This window comes from Rhinopithecus bieti, unplaced genomic scaffold, assembly GCF_001698545.2.
Source record: "Rhinopithecus bieti isolate Rb0 unplaced genomic scaffold, ASM169854v2 scaffold_41913, whole genome shotgun sequence".
Lineage (NCBI taxonomy): Eukaryota > Metazoa > Chordata > Mammalia > Primates > Cercopithecidae > Rhinopithecus > Rhinopithecus bieti.
Genome location: NW_016818964.1, coordinates 7,468,127 through 7,490,523, shown reverse-complemented (window position 1 = coordinate 7,490,523; position 22,397 = coordinate 7,468,127). Strand labels below are relative to the sequence as shown.

Here is a 22,397-nt window from a genome sequence, read left to right as displayed (position 1 = left end):
AAATAAATACACTGCAGTCATAAATCTTTGAAGGCAATTTTATTATTTCTCTTAAAATGAAATTTGATGGATTTGGATTAATGGATTAATAGAAATAGAATAGATTAATACAGTCAATATATATAGATAGTTTAAGGCTTGTGATAGAAATTGCCAAATTGCTTTTCTGAAAAATTCCATTTATATAATTTTCAGCAATAACAGGGCTCATCTCACACAGTCTTCATAGGTCTGTGGCCAAAATTCAAAAGCAATTTGGAGCTCACTCTAGGGTTTACTGTCTTTAATGCTTATTGTCTGTTCTTAAATACTATCATTCAGTCTTTAATTTTGATTGATCGCCATAGTTTAGCATAAATTTTTAACTAAATTTTCAGAAACAAGCTTGTATTGATATATGTCCTGACCCCTTACCTAGCTGAGAATAAATGACTCTCTATTTCATTCACACGTGAAAGATAATTTTGCTGGGTATAACACTGTTAGGTCACAAATTTTGCTCCTTAAATTTATGTGGAGGCTGGCTCATGATCTCTGGTCATGTAATCTCAAAAGAGGTAGACTCTATCCTGAGCTTTACTCCGTCTTGAGTGATCTACATTGTTTGCTTGGATGCTTGTATAATTCATTTTTTTCTTTTCCTTTTAAGTAGTCATTTTTGCCATTAGCCTCTCTTTTCTTTGGTTTTCCTCCCTCTAAATCAGACTGGCTTTCTGAATGCAATGCCCTGGCATCTTCTGAATCCAGTTGTCCCTTCTGTTCCTGTGGGCCTGACTTCTTATGCATGGTCAGCTTTAACTCGAGAGGTCCAACATTTTTCTCGTTTTCATTACTTTCTCTCATCATATAATTATTTACAATTCTTTGTCTTTTTGTCTGAAGTCTAAAAGATCTAGTCAAATTTTCTTTGCACGTCACTGATTTTACTTTTTACAATGCTGGTTCCTCTCTTTAAAACCTTCCATATAGCATCTTTAGTGCTCAGGCAATCCTTCCTCACCAAATTTATCTTCTTTTTCTTCTTATTTAGTTGTCATTTGATTTTGACGTTGTTCTTACTCCTGACTTCTGGCTGGTCCCTGCTGAAGATGTCCAATAATGCCAGATAATTTTCTTTTTTAAAAATTTCAACATTAAATTGTTCTCTGTGTCCTGAGCTTTCATTGGCTATTGAAACTACTGTTTTCTTCCTCCTTTCTTGTGCAGTGTTGTTCTTTCAGCAGCTCCTTTTCCTGTTGACTCATCCTCATATGAGGAGTGAGCTCTCTAGACCCTGGGCTGACCAAATACAAGACATGTGTTCTGCATTTCCCAGTTCATAAATTATATGTAAGTTGAGCTCCTCAACGTCAAGTGTCTTCTATAGTAATGATATGGATAAATGCAACAGAAATAACAACACTACCTATTGTCAAAGATTAACACATGACAGTCAATGTGCTAAGTGCTTTACATACATGAGCTCATTTTATTCTTCAAACCACCCTGCCAGGGAAGCATGATCTGTCATCAGGGATTTTGTAGATGAGGACACCGAGAGCTGGCAAAGCTGGAGAGCTTGACTGAGGTTGACCATCTAGCCAAGATTGCAGAATCTGGCCTCTAGCCCACCACATGCTATGGAATGAGTCATCCAGGGAGACTGTGTGCTCACATACTCCTTTTCACAGTCCCATATGGGCTGACACTCAGCACACAGATTGTGTGGAAAATGATCATTTCCAGCATACACTGCTACCAGGACCTTCCACCCTCTGTTTCTACTTGATGTGCCTCAATGATGAAGATCACGTCTTCCAGGACCTGCCATGTGACCACTGAGTGTCTTGGATTTGACTCACATGATTTCTGAGAGTTATAGTCTCTTAAAAGCTAGAAAATAATAATATGAATGGTAACAGTGGGAATAATTGACCTCTTTTGAGTCTATGATGTGGACTGTACTGTGGGAAGTGCTCTACCTATACAAGTCCTATGAATGCTCAAAAATTCTGAGAGAAAGGTTTCTGTGTTCCCATTTTACATCTAAATACACTGAGGTGGAGCCTGCTGTCCTGATGCCTCTCCTCTTTAGAGTGCAAAGACAACTAATGGAGGGAGAGAGAGCAAGAAAAGGCAGGGAGATTGCTGCTCAAAGTTGTGTTGATACTAAAATGAAAGAGCTGTGTGGCTTCCACTTTGGACAGATCTTGTATTTCTGTCCCAGAGGCCCCTGGAGGGTGGGTGCAGGGGCTTTCTTCCTAACCTCAGGTAAGTGGATTTGCTTTATCAGCAGTGGCACAGTAAAGGCAAGCTAAGAATGGCAATGTTTAGTCCTGCCCCAAAGTTTTGCACTCAGCCTTATTTTGGCCAGAGTTTCCAGTTCCTAACTGTAAATGAGGATTTGGTGAGATTTTTTGTTTTCTCCCATGTTTCTGAGACTCTGATTTCTCTTCAGTGGACTAATGATTTTGATAATAACACCCTTGTGGAGCTGTCAGCCTCAAGTAAAAATTGTGCCAAGCCTTTATCATACTGACTGGATCAAAAATGTAGGAGCGCAAAAATGCATATCTCCCTTGCTATTACTATTCTGTGTTCAGAATGACTGCAGTAAGAAGTTGAAAGAAATTCTACCAGAGACTGCTAGTTTGATGCCCTTTTAAAAGTTGAACTAATGCAGGCTAACTTAAAAATCTGTGCGAGTATAATACAGGCTAACTTAAAAATTTGTGCAAAAATCTAGAATCTTATGGATTCCAGATTAGCGCTTGGCTCTAGGAGAACCAGACAGGAGTGCAAAATAGAAGGCAGGGACAATGTCAAAGCCTTTAACTGTCATGGCTCTCAAACCTTATTTCTTAACTTTTTTGCTTAGGTAGTTCCTGGAAAATACCGATTGTCTTTATAAACCTTGTTTATTATAGATTTCACGGTAGCCAAGCTCAACCTTCAGATCTAAGCACTTTGGCCATTCTAACCTTATGTTCCAAGGCAGCTCATTTCATTCATTCATTCATTCATTCATTCATTCATTCATTCGTTCATTCATTCATGCCTCCATCCATCCATCCACTCACTCTGTCATCCATTCATTTATCCATCCATCCAACCATCCATCCATCCATCCATCCATCCATCCATCCATCACCCACCCTATCATCCATCCATGCATCCCTCTATCCACCCATCCACCAATGCGTTCATCCATCCACCCACTCATCCATCTATCCATCTACCCACCTACCCATCTATCTGTCCATCCATCCACCCACCCACCCATCCAACAGACATTAGCTAAATAACTACTATACACCAGGTCTTGCCCAAGGTGCTGGGGATACACAAGATTCTCAAGATAGAAGTCCCAACAACTGGTTCTTCATGATCCCACAAGCCTGATGCAGCCAGCAGGGTGGGACAATCCTTAGACACTCAAGTACATTGAGGTGCTTCCTTGAAAGAGGGGACAATAGATTTTAGGTGACTTCCAAAACGAATAACGCCACCACTCAACCCACCTAACAATATCCTCTTGCACCTTTCTTCAGAGCAAATAAAATTGAAAAGGCCAAAGCACTTCTGTCCATATCCATCTCTAAATATAGAAATGGCAGTGCTGGTCTCCTTGGTCTCTTGGTGTGGAGGTCTGCCTCAGCAGTGATAAGGGCCCTCTCCCCACACCACTTTCCTCTGGATTACTCCAGGTTTTCCTATGCAGCCTGTGCCCATCAGTGCTTTCAACAGCTGTCTCTAGAAGAGATAACTCCGGCATGACAAGCTCTTTCAGAGGGTAGATATTTTTAAAGATTGTCAGGATCCTGCCAGCAGCTCTTATTACTGAGTACTTCGAGGCTTTTCACGGGAACAAAGTTGGGTGCAAATACCTTTCTAACGTGCAGTCTGCCCTGACAGAGAGTGTGCTATTATTACTCCAGGAGGTTAACATCCCACTGGGTTTTCAAGTTGATTCATTACTTTTTTCATGACTTGTATTTATTTTTCAGCACCTGTGAAAAAACACATTGATATTTCAATACCCACTATCATCGACTGCCTGTTGTGTGTAAGCACTTGCACTCCTTGAAGGCAATTTTTTTAAAAATAGAAAGTTATTTAAAAGTTTAAAGTCAAAAGTGACTTTATATTAGTCATTTTAGCATCTGACTTAAACAGGTGGGGTTTTCTTTTTTTTTTTGAACCTTCATCCCAATTGAGAATTTGGATTTAAATAGTTCAAAGATGGTATTTTGAATTTAAATTTGAAAAAGAGAGGCTATATTCTATAGATTTAAAAGAAATTCACCTCCAAATAGATCTCATCTAACTGAGTTCCAGGTTTGTTTTCTAAGCATCTGCTGGATGTCTCTAGCTGGAAGTCCCACAGATCATGCAAACTCAGCATGAAAAAGGAAAAATAATTTTCTTCCCCTTCAATCTTGCCTCTTCTCCTTTGTCTCCTCAGTTCTTATATTAGCAAGCTTTCCTATCCAGTTTCCAGGGCTAAATGTCCCAGATTCATTTGCAAGCTCCCTCCTCCTTTATCACTCATGTTTCTTCTTCATCACGAAATCCTCCTCCCTATGTTTCTAGAGCCCTGTGGTTCTCCACTGTGACTCAACAGGAGAGCTTGTTAAGATGCAGGTGCCCTTGCCCCACCTAGAGATCCAGGGCAGGGTCTGGGAGTTGGTATTTTCAGCACACTTCCACAGTCATTCTGCTGACCCCAGAGTGTGAGATCTCTCAAGTCTCCCTGTCATGAACCTGGCCAGGCACTCCTTGTCTACAGTTTCATGTTCCTAGAACATGATCTGCCTGGCTTCCTTGCTCCCCACTCTTACCTTCTCCAGGCCTGTTCTGCACTCTTCCATCTATGCATCCCTCTATTCACCCATCTACCCATCCATTCATCCATCCATCCACTCACCCATCCAACAGACATTAGCTAAGTAACTACTGTACATGAGGTTTCTCTTCTGTGAATTGAGCAGTATCTTTACCATCAGCATTTGATTATGCTGTTACTCTTCTGTTAGAAGAGTCAGTGGAATTCCATGACTTGAGGATGATGCCCAGGAATGTTAAGGTGGCATCTTAGGAGTTCTGACAGCATTATCCAGTGTCATTTTCCCTAATTGTCTTCCACACAATCTCTACTTGTGGATGGATATAACATAGGGTGCTTCCAAGAATACAAAACTGAAGTCAGGTTGCATGGATGCAAGTAACGTACCTTGAACGGGGAAGGATTGTTATGCTGGTCAGAGCACATCTAGGTTATGCATTCAGTGTGGGTTTCTTAAATAAGAAGTGGCCAAGTACAATTCCTTGGAGAGGCATGGAGATAGCGACAGGACCTATGGGAATGCTGGTGCAAGCAAAAGGATTGTCACTGGAGTTAGTGTGAAGGGAAGTCTTGGAGAAGACATGACGGTGGACTTCAAATATGCAAAGAGAGATCACAAAGGAGGGTGTTGGTCCTTAGGGACAGAAGGAGGATTGTTGGGTGGAAGCCAAGGGACACTGTTTTCAGCTGGACATAAAGCCGTCCAGCCAGAGTTCTCCAAAGATAAAATGAACTTTGCCAGTAGGTGATGAGCTCCCCGTCATTGGAGATATGCAAGCAGTGACTCAGATGTGTCTTGGCCAGACTATTTAAAAAATGGAAGGTGCTTCAACAGTGACTGGCACATTACAGTCTTTAGTTGTCATCATCATTATCATCATTGTTGATTTCATCCCAGTATTGGAGGCGTGTAGATAATGTGTTATCTAAGGTCCTCTCTGACACTGGGATTTTGGGAGCCTGTGCATTGCAGCAGACTGACACAGAGAGTCACAGTCACAGTGCTGGAGTCTGCCGGAATGTTCTAAAACCAGCAGCATTGATGCCCTGGTCAGTGCTCCACCCAGACCCTGCTCCCTCTATTCGGGTTGACTTTTTTTTATGACTGGAAATAACTTTTTCATAATCTCCCCATATTGTTTTATTCCAAAGATTTATTCCTCACCTGCATTATCTTGTGTGGTTTTTGAGATATTTGTGATAAACCTTTGCAACAGCAGGCACCAAATTTTACTTTGAAGCAAAGTAATGAGAACAATTCAAAGAGAGGCACTGCCTGGCACCATGGCTGTGATAGACCAGGGGACTCCCCAGGCCATTTCCCAAGGTTGATGCCATCTGCAACATTACAAATACATTATCAGTAAAACCCAAACCTGCTTTTCCGATGTATTACTAAATACTGAGGTGTTTTATTTTCTTCCTGACTTGTATATTTACATCTCTCCATATTGCATCAATGTTTATTAAAAGAGCAACTAATTTATCATGGAGTTATAAAAATGAACCTTACTAAGTATTGTTGCTAATAATTCTGGCTTATAATATTATTCTAAAATTATGTTAAGATTATGGAAAACTGGATATCAAAGCAATAAATTTTATGCATCTATATTTTCTTTTCTTCCTTATGTTATTACAGTTTAAAGAAGCTCTAGGTAGTTGTTTAAGAACAGTCTTATCATTGAGAAAATATTGCCATGGGGATGATCCTCTTGGAACTCTTGATGAGCAGAAATATATACATACATATACATATATGCATATCATATATACATATAAATGCATGCACACATACATAAATATTCAAATTTTGGAAATGGTAAATATACCCAACATCTAGAATTTAATCTCTGTATCTATCTATCAATCATCTATTTATCTGTTATCTTTCTCTCTAGGTCCCTATCTCTCTGTCTGTCTGTCATCTATCTCTTTATCATCTCTCTCTGTCTCTGTCTGTCATCTCTCCATATAGCTCTCTATTATCTCTCTAGCTAGCTATCATCTATTTATCTATTACATATCTATCTCTGCCTATCTATCTGCCATCTATCTATCGTTCTCTCTATCATCTATCTATCTATTGTCAATCATCTATCTGTCATCTATTTATTTACCTATCCATCATCTGTCTCCTTCAATCTGTCTCTATCTGTAATCTATTGTTCTATCCACCTTTCTGTCTCTCTATGTATCCATCATCTATCTATCTATCCATCCCTCTACCTATCTATCATCCATCTATTTTCATCTGTCATCTATCTATCTCTTGTATGTCTCTGTCTCTGTATCATCTATTATCTATCTATCATTTATCTGTTTATCTATTCCTTACCTATCATCTATTTATCTATCATCTATCTGTCTCTCTATCTGTCATCTATCTCTCTATCTATCTAATTATCCATTTTATGTCTGGAATACATATAAGTACGAGTTCAAGTCACTTTTTTATCCTTCATGGCTCTAAAATTTCTCCCTCCTTCCCCAAAGGCAACAATTATCAGGCATTTCCTGTGAATCCTTTTGGTCTACACTTTAATGCACAATTACAAGAAAATCCATAAACAACATATTTTTCATAGTAAGTGGTAAATAGCATTGTCTTGTGCCATAGTTTAATACATACACAAATGGAAGAGCTTTTGTTTTGCACCTTGCTTTATACCCTCAGCAGTATGTTTGAGAGTTCTGTGTGCACAGTTTAATCTCTTTTACCTGCTTTGCAATATCCCATTTTATGAATATGCTACATTTATTTATCCATTCATATCACTGGCTATTTTCAGCTTTTAATGCTCACAAACTGTGCTGGAATGGACATCTTGTTTACGCCTTCTTGAGTATTTGTGGAAGGCTTCTGTAGGTCAGGGTAACAATTAGGGGGTTCAGGGCTTAAAAAAAGAAAAAAAAATCTATGTTTTTCAACATTTACCTGAAATTCGGTATTTCCTCTGACTCTGAATGCAGACAACCAACTTCAGTAGCATTAGCAGCCCCGTGGCTTTGAAAGCAATGGAAAGTACAACTGCAGATCACATTACAGTTGTTGAAGATATCTCAAATATTATTCAGGAGCGTCGGCACTTCAAAATTACAGTAGTTGTGTGAATGTTACTAGATCTCTATTTTAACAGGTTAAGAAGTAACACATATGTTACAATATCAAAGATTTGTTTTTTAAACATTTATAGACGTTTTCAGTACAATTGGCTTCCATTTCAATACTGTGTATTTTATTGTATACATATATATTTAAATGTGATGTATATATACACACACATATACAAACACATACAAACATTTACGCATATATGTATATTTATAAGCATATATGTATATTTATATTTACATGGTGTGGTAGAAGCGTGTATGTGGGACAGAGTAGCTGGGATGATTTCTTAGCTTGGGTTGGAGAAGAGAAGAGGCCCTGAATGGATGTGACATGATGTCTGATCATGAAATCTGACAGGGTCCATGACAAAAAAAAAAAATAAGAAATTGAATAAGCCCTTATCTAGGACATAAGGGTTGGAAATAGAATTGCTAGGGTACATGGTATTGACAATTTCAACTTTAGTAGAAATTGACAATTGTTCTAATAAAAGATGTTACCAATTGTTTGACGAACCCACTAGTGATAGCTGGGAATTCCTGTCTCCTGCACCCTTGCCAGTACTTGGTATTTGAAGACTTTTTCATATTTGCCAGTCTGATGTTTGAGAAAGAGTATCTCATCATTTTAATTTGCAATTCTCTGGTTCCTAATGAGGCTGAGCTTCATCTCAAAAGTTTGTTAGCCATTTCAGTTTCTCTTCTGTGAATTCGGCAATATCGTTATCATCATGCCGCTCCCGAGAGGGTGATGAAAAGCATGGAGTTTTGGAAGGTGCTTCTTTTCCTGTGAAACTGCACTCATCAATAACCTTGAAGCCTACATTTCCTACTGATGATCTTAAAAGTGAAGTGATTGCTCATTGGGGTACCTAAAATGATTTAGACATATTCAAGATTCTGTTTATATTTATTTTTATCTAAAACATAAGAAAAAAATTAAACTTTCTTTAAAAATTTATATATAGGCTAATATTTACACATACCTATAATTTACAATATGAAATATATGCACATATATAGGGAAAGCATCTTATTGGTTCCAAAAACGTTTTGACACCATTGTTTAAGACAGTGGGCTCTATGATAAAAATAATTACATCTATTGAGCGCCTACTGTGTGTCAGTTGTCTTATAAACGTTATTCAAGTTAACTCTCATCATAAACCTATAGAGCAGGTACAATCGTTTCTACTTCAACAGGAACCCAAGAATGAAGGCTATTATGTAATTTGCCTCAGTGCTGCTTTTAGTAAATTACAGAATTAGGAATTGCATTTATATTTATTACTTTTCGAGTCCATAACTCAATCGCTTTTTACCATGCCCTGCTCTCCTTCTGCTAAAATATTAGTTCCATGAGGGTGGAGCCCATCTGTCCTTTTCACTACTCTACCCCCAAATCTCAAAACAGTGCCTGCCATGCCACAGGATAGCAGTCTATTTTTAGTTAATGAATAATTGAAGAGATGAAAGAAGGGAGGGAGGGAAGGAAGAAGAAAGAGATACTGCACAAGGAATTCACCAAGCAGTGTGGAAACAGACAGGGCAGCTGATGAGTGGGACACTCCGGGGCATAGTGTGCATGGTGTGGTAGAAGCGTGTATGTGGGACAGAGTAGCTGGGATGATTTCTTAGCTTGGGTTGGAGAAAGGAAGAGGCCCTGAATGGATGTGACATGATGTCTGATCATGAAATCTGACATTTATTAAGTGCTTCTGCACAAGAGGAGAGGGAGCGGATGTGGAACTGAGATCCTGGGTTGACTGCAGTTTGGGGTCATGGGCTCAGTGCTTTCTTATTGGAGTTGTGGACCTCCAAAGAGCAAGGGTGTGTGTGTGGCTTCAGCCTGTCTGTGGCTATAGAGCACTCCTGGTCTTCTTTTTCTATTTACCTTTCTAGGCAGGGTTGTCCATGATACTTCTGGGGAAATGCAGGACAAAGCTGATATGGAAAAGAACTCTTGTTCTTCTGAATCCTATGTTGTTGTTGTTTTTGGAGTATGTGGCCTGTATGGAACTGGACACTGAAGTCACTAAGCAGGCAGGCAGGGGGAAGCAGTAAGCAAGTGCCAGGCTATTCATGTCATGTTCTGTGTGGTTTTGGATGAGGGATAGGAGGGGACAATGGCTCTTATTAACCCCAATAACCCTTCTGCACAGAAAGCACCTAAGACTTTCCTTCCTTCATAGCAGCAAGGGGAGGTGCAGGGCGCAGGGTGCAGGGCAAAGCGTATCAACATGACAGAGAGGAGACATCTCTTGGTTGACCATAAGCCAGCAAGTTGACTTTTGTAAACTATAATGAAGAAAGACTCCTCCCCAGGAAATAGCTACTGAAGACAGAGCACTGAAAAGGAACTTTCCACATTGGTGGATCCAAAGGATTCCAGATGTTTTGCAGAACAGACTGAGGAGTCCTACCCAAGCATAAGCGCATGTCAGCACAGAGGTGCAGAGGGTGTGGAACAAGAACATTGACAACTTCCAGAGAGACACAGCAGGACTTGCACCACGTGTAGAGAATCTTGATTATCTTGTATCAAGGAGGAAGAACTGCGCCTTTGATCAGATCCTTCTGAGTCCATGATCTGCCTCATGGTTAGGTTGACGTTGGGTGACCTTCAGGGAGAAGCCACTCTGGGCTGTGGGTTCATTCCTCATTCATTTGCAAGCAGTCCTGTTGTGTTCATAAAGTCTCCAGTTGGTGTACCTCAGAGAGTGTTTTGATAGATATATTTAGACCCAGCCTGGAAATGGCAACTGTAATTTTGATGCCTCCAAAAAAAAGAGGCAGTGGGTCTGTTGGAGTAAACTGTATGCTACCTTTAATAAAAGGAGGGCTGTGGAAGCTCAAGATGACACCCTTTGGCCCTGACAGTTGTTTTGATCTCCAGTCTGAACTGCATATTGCATTATGGGCAGGTAGGAAACACCTCCGTGGACCCTGAGCCCCACAGTCTTGGTGGGATCGAGTTGACACTCAAGTGTACGTGGGAACTTCATTTCTGAAAAAAACCCTTGATAGTAACGATGCTGCTGCAGTGGCAAAGCCCTAAACCAGATGATCTTCACTTTGTGTGATCTTGAAATTATCACTTGAGCCTGCTTCCTTATCCAAATTCAGTGTGGATGCTTTCTTTGTTCCCTTTAAGACCAGGGCAATGAACGGTGGATCCAATTGTGTTCTGGTTGTAGTAGGCAGAAGGCTAAAGGATGTAGGGCTATTTTATGATAAAATTTGCCAAAATAAATTGTCTTCTTCCTCATTGGAAAGACTTTGAAAATGGAGCTGCTCTCAGTGGGGGTGTTGCGGTTAAATAAATAATGCTAACACCCTAGCGTGGCAAGAGCCCTGTTTGTTTTCCCATCCTCCATACTTTTGATTCATTTTCCCCCCATTTGGTGCTAATTGGACTGCATTTGCAAAAAATGTTATGACCTGTTATCCTGTGTACTTGGCCTAAAAGACACTTGGAGACTTCAGAGAAAAAGAAGATGAGGACTGGTCTGATTATTATTTTTTTAATATTAATAAAACTGAAGACAAAATAGTCCAGTTCCAACCAAGAAAGGAACTTAAAATAGGACTTTTTTTTAGGACTGATAGTGAAAGCACCGTTCCACCGTTCCTTCTGCATTTTCCTTTCTTTCTTTCTTTCTTTCTTTCTTTCTTTCTTTCTCTCTCTCTCTCTCTCTCTTTCTTTCTTTCTTTCTTTTTTCTTACTTCCCTTCCTTCCTTCCTTCCTTCCTTCCCTTCCTTCCTTCCTTCCTTCCTCCTTTCGTTCGTTGCGTTTGCTTTCTTCTTTCTTTCGTTCTTTCTTTTCTTTCCCCAAATATACCCGAATGCTATTAAGCAGCCGCTGTTGGCTATTTTGAGAAAATGCTAATATTCTTTGGTTAGTATCATTTAACATTTTAAAAGTATCCACTTAGTTTTAAAATGTGGTTTGGTTGAAAAGGTTACATTTGTTTCATGCTTTTATAGCAGCCAGTGTGAGCAAGACAGCAGTTGGGAGAAGGAATGATTTGTTTCCCCATGTAATGTGTTGATTATCACATCTCATTACATTATATTTGGAGATAAAAATCGCTCAGGAGGGCAGCGGCAGGACTCCACTCACCTCATCCCTCACAGGTGCCCTCGGAGGCACGCTTTATCTCCAGCTCCTGCTGGCTTGGTCATATCTGCCTACGCCCCGGCTGATTGGACCCATCTTCAGAATACGGATGCAGTGGGGAGGGACTGGGAAGACTCCTTGCCCCAGAATGTGTGACAAACTGGGAGGAGATATTTTAACAAGAAGGACTTTTATGGGCTCTTAGAGCAAATGCCCATTGCTGGGGCCTTGTACACATTCATGCTTATTCATCAGTAACTGCAGATGGTCCCCGACTCACCATGGGTACAGTTGGGATTTATGACTTAAGTCAACATAGAAACTATTCAATAGGAACTGTACTTTGAGTTTTGATTCATAATTCTTTATAACAACATTATTATATGTTATATCGTATTATATTATAAATATATGTTAATATAAAATATATTATTACTTTTGACCTGGGTGTGGTGGCTCATGCCTATAATGCCAGCACTTTGGGAAGCTGAGGAGGGCAGATTACTTGAGCCCAAGAGTTTGAGACCACCCTAGGCAACATGGCAAGACCCCGTCTCTACAAGAAATACAAAAATTTGCTGGGAGTGGTGGTCGTGCCTGTAATCCCAGCTGCTTGGGAGGCTGGTGTGGGAGGATCACCTGAGTTCAGGGAGGTCAAGGCTGCAATGAGACAAAATCGCACCACTGCACTCCAGATTGGGCAATAGTGTAGGATCCTATCTCAAAAAACAGCAACAACAACAACAAAAAAACCCCAAACAAACAAACAAAATACCCCCCAACCCCTGCAAAATCCATTACTATAAAATTGGCTTTGTTTTAGGTTATTTTGCCCACCTGTAGGCTAATGTAAGTGTTCTGAGCTCACTTAAGGTGGACTAGGCTAAGCTATGAAACTCAATAGGTTAAGTGTACTAAATGCATTTTCAGCTCATGATATTTTTCAAGGTATCACGGCCTTATCTGGGCATAACCTCATTGTAGATTGAGGAGCATCTGTAGTTTGAGCTTCTCTTTTATGCCTGGCTCTGGGATGGATGCTGTAAACAGAAGAAACAAATGAGCTATAGTCCTGTTCTCAAAGCACTCACAGTCTAGGGAGGGAGGCAGGCGTGGGAGCAGACGGCCAGACAAATTTACTGGCCCATAGGGTAGAAGTGAGAAGAAGATGCTGTGGGAATTCAGAAGAGGTATCTTCTTATTGAAGGTACGGACTGTGGAGGCAAGTCATTCATTCCTTCAATATCTGTTGAGACCCTAAAACTTATAAATGTGCTAGTGAATCTGAGGTGTTAAAATAGACAGGGCTGTTCCTTAGGATCAAGTTCAAAATAAATTATTAGATCTCTCTTTTCTCTCCCTGCCCTTTCTCGGACGTATAGATGTACACACACGGCCACATTCAGAGACATAAATTTGGAGATAAAACACTCACTGCACATTCACAGATGCATGCACAGTAGTTAAGGGGTCTGTACTCTTTTCAATGTATAAAGATGTGTGTGTGCATATGCATGTCTGCAGTCAAGACAGTCTTTCAGGATCAGGGGTAGGGCTGTCACAGCTGATGGAGGACCAAGCAGTAATTAAGAGGAGATGGAGATCAAGAGCTCCGTTTACCCAGGAAGTGCAGCCACTCTGGAGAACCTAATGTGGTTTAGAGAGTGTGAAGCCTGGGGGCAAGGATGAACGGGGCAGAGACTCAGGGAAGTGCAGGAGCCTGTGGGCTGAGGGCTGGGGAGGCATCCTCTAGGCAATGGGGGAACTGTTATGAGCGTGAAGGGTGGCAGGAGTGTGGTTGGATCCCATCCTTGAGTCGAAACCCTCACATGGCTGTAGCTCGTCTGCCTGTACTCTCTCCTCTCCCTCCCTAAGACATCCAATGCTTCTTCCCTAGTCTGAGCCTGGGATCTGGCTCCTCCTGCCCAAACTGCCTCATGGATCAGAATGTCAGAGAACAGAAAGCCCTGGGACTTCTAGACTTGAGCTGGAAATTAGAAGACCATTGATTCCAACATGGAAACAGAAGAACAAAGAGGAAGTAAACAGGAAACAAGAAAGAGAAAATCAAAGGGAAAATAAAACAGAAAAAAATAGTGGGGCAAATGGTGCCTAATATGTGGGGAGGCCATAGCTGTTGATGTTGATTAGCAAATCAAGAGAAAATATGAAGCAGATTGTTTCATAAGTTGTTTTGGTGATATGAAAGTGATTCCAATTATAGCAATTTATAAAAATCAGTATTTATATTTACATATTGCTTTGGTGCAGTCTGAGGGTGGGGTTTGCAAAGCTCATTTTAAAGTGGGAAAACTGAGGCTCAGATGCTGCATGATAAGCTGGGTTCATTCTGCTGGAAGTGGAAAGTTGACCTTGGACAGTCAAGGGTACAGCGACCTATAGCTTATGTCCAGGAGTTATCTGTGCTAAAAGAGAATGAGATTCCCATGGGAGGGAGCCATGCAGATTTGGAGGAATGGAATCTTCCAGAAAGAAACAACCTGAAAATGGGTTGGGGAAGCTCTGGCACACTATGATCTTGGGCAAGACTCTCTTATCTCCCATTTCCCCAGTGGCAAAACAGGTCACCAAGCATAGAGAGATGGGAGGCTGCCTGGGAGAGAGGGAGGAGAGATTATGGAAACTGGCTTTTTCCTCCTCTTCTTCCTGCTCAGGTACACTGCTAATCCTGAGACAACGACATTTTTTTATTCTTCTCTTGCTCTGCAAACAATTTTCTGATTCCAAATGTAACTCTGGTTAAAAACTGCAGACATTCAGGTGCAATTGTATACAGGTTTGTGGTGAAAGTCAAGTTCATACATATTTGCCTATTAAGACAGGACCCTTAAATCTCCAAGCTGGGGGGAAAGGAAGTTAAGTCTTAAAATACACATGACAAACTTCCCTGTATAACTGAGATTTTCTGTAGCTCCGGTTTTTATGTATGGATTTCTACAGTTCACTTTGACCGCAGGGATTATTTTTCTCTCTGCCGACTCCAGCTGATTGATTCAATGTGCCTGCTCACTTTTAGATATGGCCTCAGAAGCTGTGGCATAACTTTGTGTCTGTATTTAAAATTGGGAATACAAACTGGGTTTAAACTTGAATATTTCATTGAGACACTACGTTTTATAAGTAATTTATTTTGGAAATCCAGGCCTCTGCCTGGGCAGTGTAGATTTTGAGTGACTTGAAGCTCAGAGTTACTTCTGAATATTAATATCATTTGGACCGTACACACTCTGAGATTTCGTATAATCTTATCACTGCTAGATACTTAAATAGCCATGAAGGGGATAAAGTAAGCACTTTCCTCAACATTTGTATCAGGATATTGGCTTTTCATATGATAACTTTAACTAATATAATCTCAGGCAAGACAAACAGCAACATTTACAATGAAAGATAACTCTGTTAATCACAAAAGACGTTGGATGCAAGACTTAATCATTTTTAGGACCATGGAAGTTATGTGTGCAGAGTAAATGTAGATTTTTCTTTTCTTACCAGCTCACACAATAAATATTTCCTCAATTTCTTAAAGATGGAAGCTTCGGAAGTCTGGTTTAGCAAAGACTTAGCCATGGCTAATTCCATTTCTCATCAGTATATCCTGTTTAGAGGGGGAAGCTCATCAAGTTCTGAAAAAAAAAAAAAGGCTAGGTGCTGTGGCTCATGCCTGTAATCTCAGCACTTAGGGAGGCTGAGGCGGGTGGATCATCTGAAGTTAGGAGTTCGTGACCAGCCTGTCCAACATGGTGAAACACCATCTCTATAAATAATACAAAAATTAGCTGGGAATGATGGCAGATGCCTATAATCCCAGCTACTTAGGAGACTGAGGTGGGAGACTCGCTTGAACCCAGGAGACAGAGGTCGCAGTGAGCCGAGATCACACCATTGTACTCCAGCCTGGGCAACAGAGTGAGACTCCGTCTCAAAAAAAAAAAAAACAAAAAAACAAACAAACAAAAAAAAAACAAAGCATGAGAATTGGTGGATTGGAGTAAGGGAACTGGTTCAGATTGGAGCTCTGACATTCTGGGATCCCTTCCTTTCCCTGAGGATCAACTTGCCCTTCTATAACCTTTGAACACTTTATAATTGTCAACTGGAAGATGACTTTCATTTTAAATGAGAGAGAGGGAGCCTGGCATGAGGGTGGGATAGGGGTGATGACAATAGATATTGTATAGGTTGAGTTGTGTCCCCAAGAAAGATACTTTAAAATCCTAACCCTTGGTACCTATGAAGGTGCTCTTCTTTGAAATTAGGGTCCTTACAGATATAATCAAGTTAAGAGAAATCATAGTGAATTAAAGGAGATCTTAATTTAATCTGATCAGTGCCGTCATAAAAAGAGGAGAGACAGAGACAGAGACACAAAAATAAGGCAGTTCAGAGACTGAAGTGATGCAGCCACAAGCCAAGGAATGGCCGAAGCTACCAGAGCTTGAGGAGGCCAGGAAGGATCCTCCCCTAGAAGCTTCAAGGGAGCATATCCCCGCCAAAACCTTCACATCTGACTTCTAGACTTCAGAACTGTGAGCATAAGTTTCTGTTGTTTTAAGCTACCTTGTTACCATACTTTGACTCTAGTCTACCATACTTTTAGCCAAAGTTACCATATTACCATACTTTGGCTCTAGATATGAGTGGCTTCATGGCTAGAACTCTGGAGAGAGATCAATCAGGGTTCCAGCTCTTGGGTCCTCCCAGGTTATGTGACCAACATATAAGTTACTTCATTTCTTTTAGCTTCTGTAAAGTGGAGATGATGTAAGTATTTGCTTTACAAGATTGTGTATAGGTTAAATAAGTGATGTGTGTGACGTGTTTAGCATAGATAAATCACTGTGCATGTGTGTGTTTGTGATCTTGTCAACACTGGTCATTTTGTTTGCCAATGTTGAGAGTTACAACCCTGGTGGCAAATGCACTGTAGGAGACCAGGACAGACTGGTCTGAGTCAATGCAAATTATTTCCATTCTATTTAAACAAGGTATTCATCTTTCAATTTCCTGAAGTACCTGTATCTGTACCAGAAATCCAATGTAGAGGAAGGAACACAGAATCGAAAACCTGAAACCTTAGGTTCAAGCCCAATTTCTACTGCTTTAGTAACTAGGTGACCCTGAGAAAGTGGCTTGATGTCTCTGATCCTCATTGGCCTCTGTCAAATGACATTAATAATTAAGACCTCACAGGCTTGTAGCATAAATGAATGAGACAATGGTCATGAAAGGTTTATTAAATTGTAACTTCCCAGAGGTTGTCAGTTGTTCTTGTTACTAGAGCTTAGCTTGAAGTCCAGCGGAGAGTTTTCTGCATAGATGAGACTCAAACCAGCTGATGTTTATTAAACTGAATTGCGTTGGTCTGAGTACCCCTGCATCTAATCACAACGGTTTTTATAGGTGTGTGATTTTCCTGACTCTCCCTATTTGTTCTGATGAGAACATATGCATCTCAGTGGGCTGATGACACATGTTTTCTCTAGACACGAAATGACTATGTGAATGTGGACACATATTCCTGGTGAAAGGCCCTGAGAAGAACAGAGTTCCTTGAGCACTTCGGATGCCTGAAAAGGGAGGTGGGATTTCCAAACCTTTTCACTGGATCACGTTCCGGATTAGCCTGGGAGGGAATATGGCGGCACCGTGGCTGGGGCAGAGAGTGGCGGAACGGAAGTCCCAAGGCTCCTGTGAGCTGCGGAAGGCCGCCGGCGAGAACCTTCTCAGAGCAGAAAGCATTTCGTGTGCTTCCCTGGCCGTCTCCCCTGCCTGCCTCCTCCCAGGCAGTCCCACTAAGGCCCAGGATTGAGGCCATTTAGCTTCTGTAAATACCAGGTTTCATCATCTTAACCTCCAAGAGATTATGCTTTTTGAGTAAAACAACTGAAGCAGAAATCTTGAAAACTTTAATTACGATGGGCTCGCACTGCTTGCTTTGTTCAAGACCACATCCTCAAGGCAGGGAATCTCTGTGGCAATGTGAAGGGTGTGGGCGGCAGCTGATGCCTCTTTTGTCCGCTCCTGAGCTTTCCCTGTCTACACTGGCCACAGCAAGCCCAAGGACTCTACGGCAGTGGGGAGCAGCCGCCCTGTCTGGCTATGTGCTGGGAATTGTTTAGGGGAGAATTGAAGGCTAACAAAAAGGCAGCATTCTGACACAGGTGGGGCTCAGAAGCTGGCCGGTATCCTACCCACACCCTGGAATTACCCAAACTGGCAGTTGACAACTGCACACAGTATCTGTCATATCTCCCCAGTAGAAGCTGACCTGGGTTTGGCCACAAAGATGCTGTCAAGAAAGGAATCTTTTATGTGAGGATCCAAAAAATAAACTTAGAGCTGGACAGTTATCTCCCAGGAAACATTCTTATTATCTCCCATCCAGCAATTCCACGAGACAACCCTGGCCTGGGCCGCCATGGACTCCACCCAAGGTTCAACTGTGGCAGCCGTTTTAAACAAGAGCCTCAATGGATTTATCTTTTCCCTCATTCCAGATGACCTCTGATTATTCTTTTTAAGCACAATTTTAACAATTTCTTTGCACGTGCATCTAACCATAAGCTGTTGCACATAGATTTAGAAGTAAGCAAGATAAAAATCCCAGAAAACCGGGTTCCTAGAAGCTCTTGAAAAATCTATGTTGCCACACAGAGACTCCCTAGCACGGACTGATATTTGATAAGTGCCTTCAATCTGGGGTCTTAGCGTCCATGTCCATGCCCATAGCCTGACCCTTGGCTGACTATGGATTCTAGTTCTCTGGCCTCGCCTCTGTTCAATTGCATTTTTAAAAGCTCTATCCTTGGGTTGTATCCAGAAATGCCTTCCCTGGCCACATCCACACCTGCTTTGTCTGCTAAGCTTGGCCACACCCTGGGCAGGGACTTCATGAGTCCTAGGTTCTGGATCTATAAAATGGAGTTAATCACATCTCCCTGCCAACCCATTGTTTCTCTGGGAGGATCACACTGAGCAGTGAGGAGTCCTGTGAGTTACTCCTCAAACGTGATCACTTCCTTCCATCTGATGCTCCTTTTTCTGGAGTTCTCTTTCCTTGGAACTGTGGATGACTTCCCTGTTCACATCATCTGGGTGCCTGCTTACCCTCATTGGCTCCCTATCCCTAATGTCCAAAACTACACCCCTACCCCAGTCTCCTCAAGGTGCTTCCTCATTCTCCATGACTCTGATCACTACCTAGAATTACAATACTTATTGATTTGTGTTCTGGTTTAGTGTCTGTCTCCCTCATCAGAATGCAAGTGCTAAGCAGACAAAGCCCCTGACTGTCCAATCTTCACTGCATCTTAGCATCTCTGGGTCACTGCCTGCAACAGAGATTATGCTCAATAAATACTTGCTGAATGCATAACTAAGTGAACAAATGACCGTAGTGACCACTGTGATCCCTGTCAATGTTGGCCATCATGCACACCACTTACGGGGGGGGTCCAAAGCCATCATGCACACCACTTACGGGGGGGGTCCAAAGCCATCATGCACACCACTTACGGGGGGGGTGCCAAACACCATCAGGCACACCACTTACGGGGGGGGGGTCCAAAGCCATCATGCACACCACTTACGGGGGGGGGACCAAAGCCATCATGCACACCACTTACAGGGGGGTCCAAAGCCATCATGCACACCACTTACGGGGGGGGGTCCAAAGCCATCATGCACACCACTTACAGGGGGGTCCAAAGCCATCATGCACACCACTTACGGGGGGGGGTCCAAAGCCATCATGCACACCACTTACAGGGGGGTTCAAAGCCATCATGGAAAATGAAGGGTGAACAACAAGACAATGACCTCTTGAAACCCCTGTGGAGGCCGCCATGTTGGGGCTGATGAGTCATCTCTCACCTTATCCCCTCTAGTTTTCTCCAGTGGTGGAACATTCTACTGTTTCTTTGGTAGACGATCAGAGGCAGAACCAGACCATGGTTTTGGATCCATATTGCATGAGAAATGCTCATCAATAAGCACCAGAATCACACCCTCCTTGGTAAGATGTTCACATGTGTTGGAACTGGGACCTATTTTGTAAAAGAAGCCACAAAGTCCAAGTCATGCACACCTTGGGACATATTCTCTTCGAGTGGAATAATAGACAAACCCTCCCAAGCTATTTGATCTGACTATCAACACTGTGATCATTTTCTCCTGCCCCTGAAGCCTCATGTTTATAGTAACTTTATACATGATGCTAATCCCCTGTACTTATTCTTAACACTTTACCTGCCCATGCCCTTAGTTTTGGCTCAGTCTGGTGAAGATGCTCTTGGAAGATGGCCCTAGTTCCTCCAATGACTCACTTCTGTGCCTCACTGCCCCTCCCCTCCAAGACTGGGGCATCCTTCCCTAGCATGTGAGCCTCCTGCATGGTGACATTCTAGCTTAGGTTTTGCTACACAACCAAAGTGAGTCATCCATCATCACTGACTTATTTAGAGCTATTTTTCTGTATTTTTTTCCTCCTTCAGATTGCGACCTCTGCTGAAAAGACCCCCAGGCACGGAGACAATAACATCATTCATTAAAATATTTAAATCATCTGCAGCATGAGTAATGACCAAGATGAAACCTTAAAGCACATATCTCCTGTAACAGAGGCACCTATTTTGCCCAAGGGGCTTGGAACAGTCTGGATTTCGGGTGCTGGCGATGACTAAACTCTTGTCAATAGAAAGGATCTCAGATTAGCATGAGGTCCTACGTTTGCAGTCTGGGCTCATGATCCTTAAATGTTTCCCAAAGATCACCAATCCTGAGGTCTAATAAGATGTTTGCTTTTAGTGCCAGAAATACAATTCTCATAATACGATAAAAACTGTTACTTAAGATAAAACTGATTTTCACTCAGTTATCTGAAAAAAGCATCACAAATAATAGTTGTTTTAAATTTTTTAATCAAAAGATTAAATTTTGCTGTACCTCCTGAAAGCAAGTAATTGCCAGTTGATAGAATCTGGGATTAGAACAAAGACCCTGGTAAGTTAAGTTTGAGAAATAAATCTAATTTGAAAAATAGAAATAGGAAGCATTTTTTGGAAGTTAAATGAACAAAATATTTAGTGAAGGCTAAAGATTGGGAGGTGGTGTTGTGTAAAGGTTAAGGGCAAAGTCTCTGGGGAAGAGAGGCCTGCTTGTGTCCTATGTGCACCACTGTAGGACGAGCTGTGTTCATGACCTTTGGCAGGTGGCTTAATGGCTCCGAGTCTCGGCATCTTCATCTACAACATTTACCCGACCCGACTCTCCTCCAGCCTCTGAGTGGGGCTGACTATTGGGAGACGCTGCCAGAAGGTCAGAGGGTAAGGGAAGGAAAAGTCTGTGTGCTTCCCCCGCTCTCCAGTGTCATTCCCAGCAGCGCTTGTGTCCCTCTGTGTTTTCAGCTCCTACTGGGAAGTGTCTCCTGTGGCTCTAGCTCCCACCAGATGGCCTCTGCTCCTGGGTTCTGATAACACCATCTCCTCTCTTGGTGGCAGTGGCTTCCAGCTGTTACTACTTCCTGTATTGTCTCACTATTCTTTTATTTGGCTCCTCAGAAATTCCGTGGCCCTGTGTAACCAATTCCCAGTATCTGACACCCTCCAATTGAAGCACTTGGATTAATTTCTATCTTCCTAACTGGGTACTTCCTCCTAACCTCCCTTTCTCTTCTCATCTCCTTCTCTTCCTTTCTTCCTCCCTTCTGTTTATTTATTTTTCTTCATTTCTTCTTATTATTTAAATTGGTTTTGGACCCTAATCAACATGATGAACTTTCTTTTACTTGTATTTCGAGACCTGAGTCAAATCTTATTTCCTAAATGAGGCTGTGCTTTTGTCACCTTCAGCAGAAATAATTATTCCTTCCTCTTTACTGTCATGTCTTCTATTAAACCTCTTTCATAACAAACCATAAAGATCTCATTTATTTAGTTTTTTCCTTTCTTTTTATCTGACTTCTTTACCAGACTGTTTCTTATTCATGTTTGTGTCCTCAGCTTCTGGCACGGAGCAGAAATTAGCTTATGTTATTGAGTTAATTGAGCTAATATTCCCCAAATGATATCAGTAGGTGTTGCATTGTGCACTGAGGACGCAAAGGTGTCTCTAGACTCATCACAAGCACTGAGTCCCTCCAGGGTGCAGATTCTCAATTACCAACCCCTGAGTGACTCTCTTTCAGGCCTAACTTTGACCCCCACCCCCACCTCCACCAGTTAGACCTCCACCTGTGGATTTGGATTTTCTTTGTTTTCTTGGTAGAAGAGGATAAGGAATAAGAAAGGCTCCATCCTACATCTGCTCTGGCTG

General features: G+C 41.7%; 1 long non-coding RNA gene across 1 annotated transcript in view; it reads left to right on the top strand.

Moving 5' to 3' along the window:
• The window catches only part of LOC108519089 (uncharacterized), a 52,707-nt gene extending 38,587 nt beyond the window's left edge, over positions 1-14,120 (top strand). Inside the window, exon 3 of the long non-coding RNA XR_001882520.1 lies at positions 13,960-14,120. This is a non-coding gene — a long non-coding RNA (uncharacterized LOC108519089). The remainder of the gene's footprint in view (positions 1-13,959) is intronic.
• Positions 14,121-22,397: the final 8,277 nt, after the last annotated feature.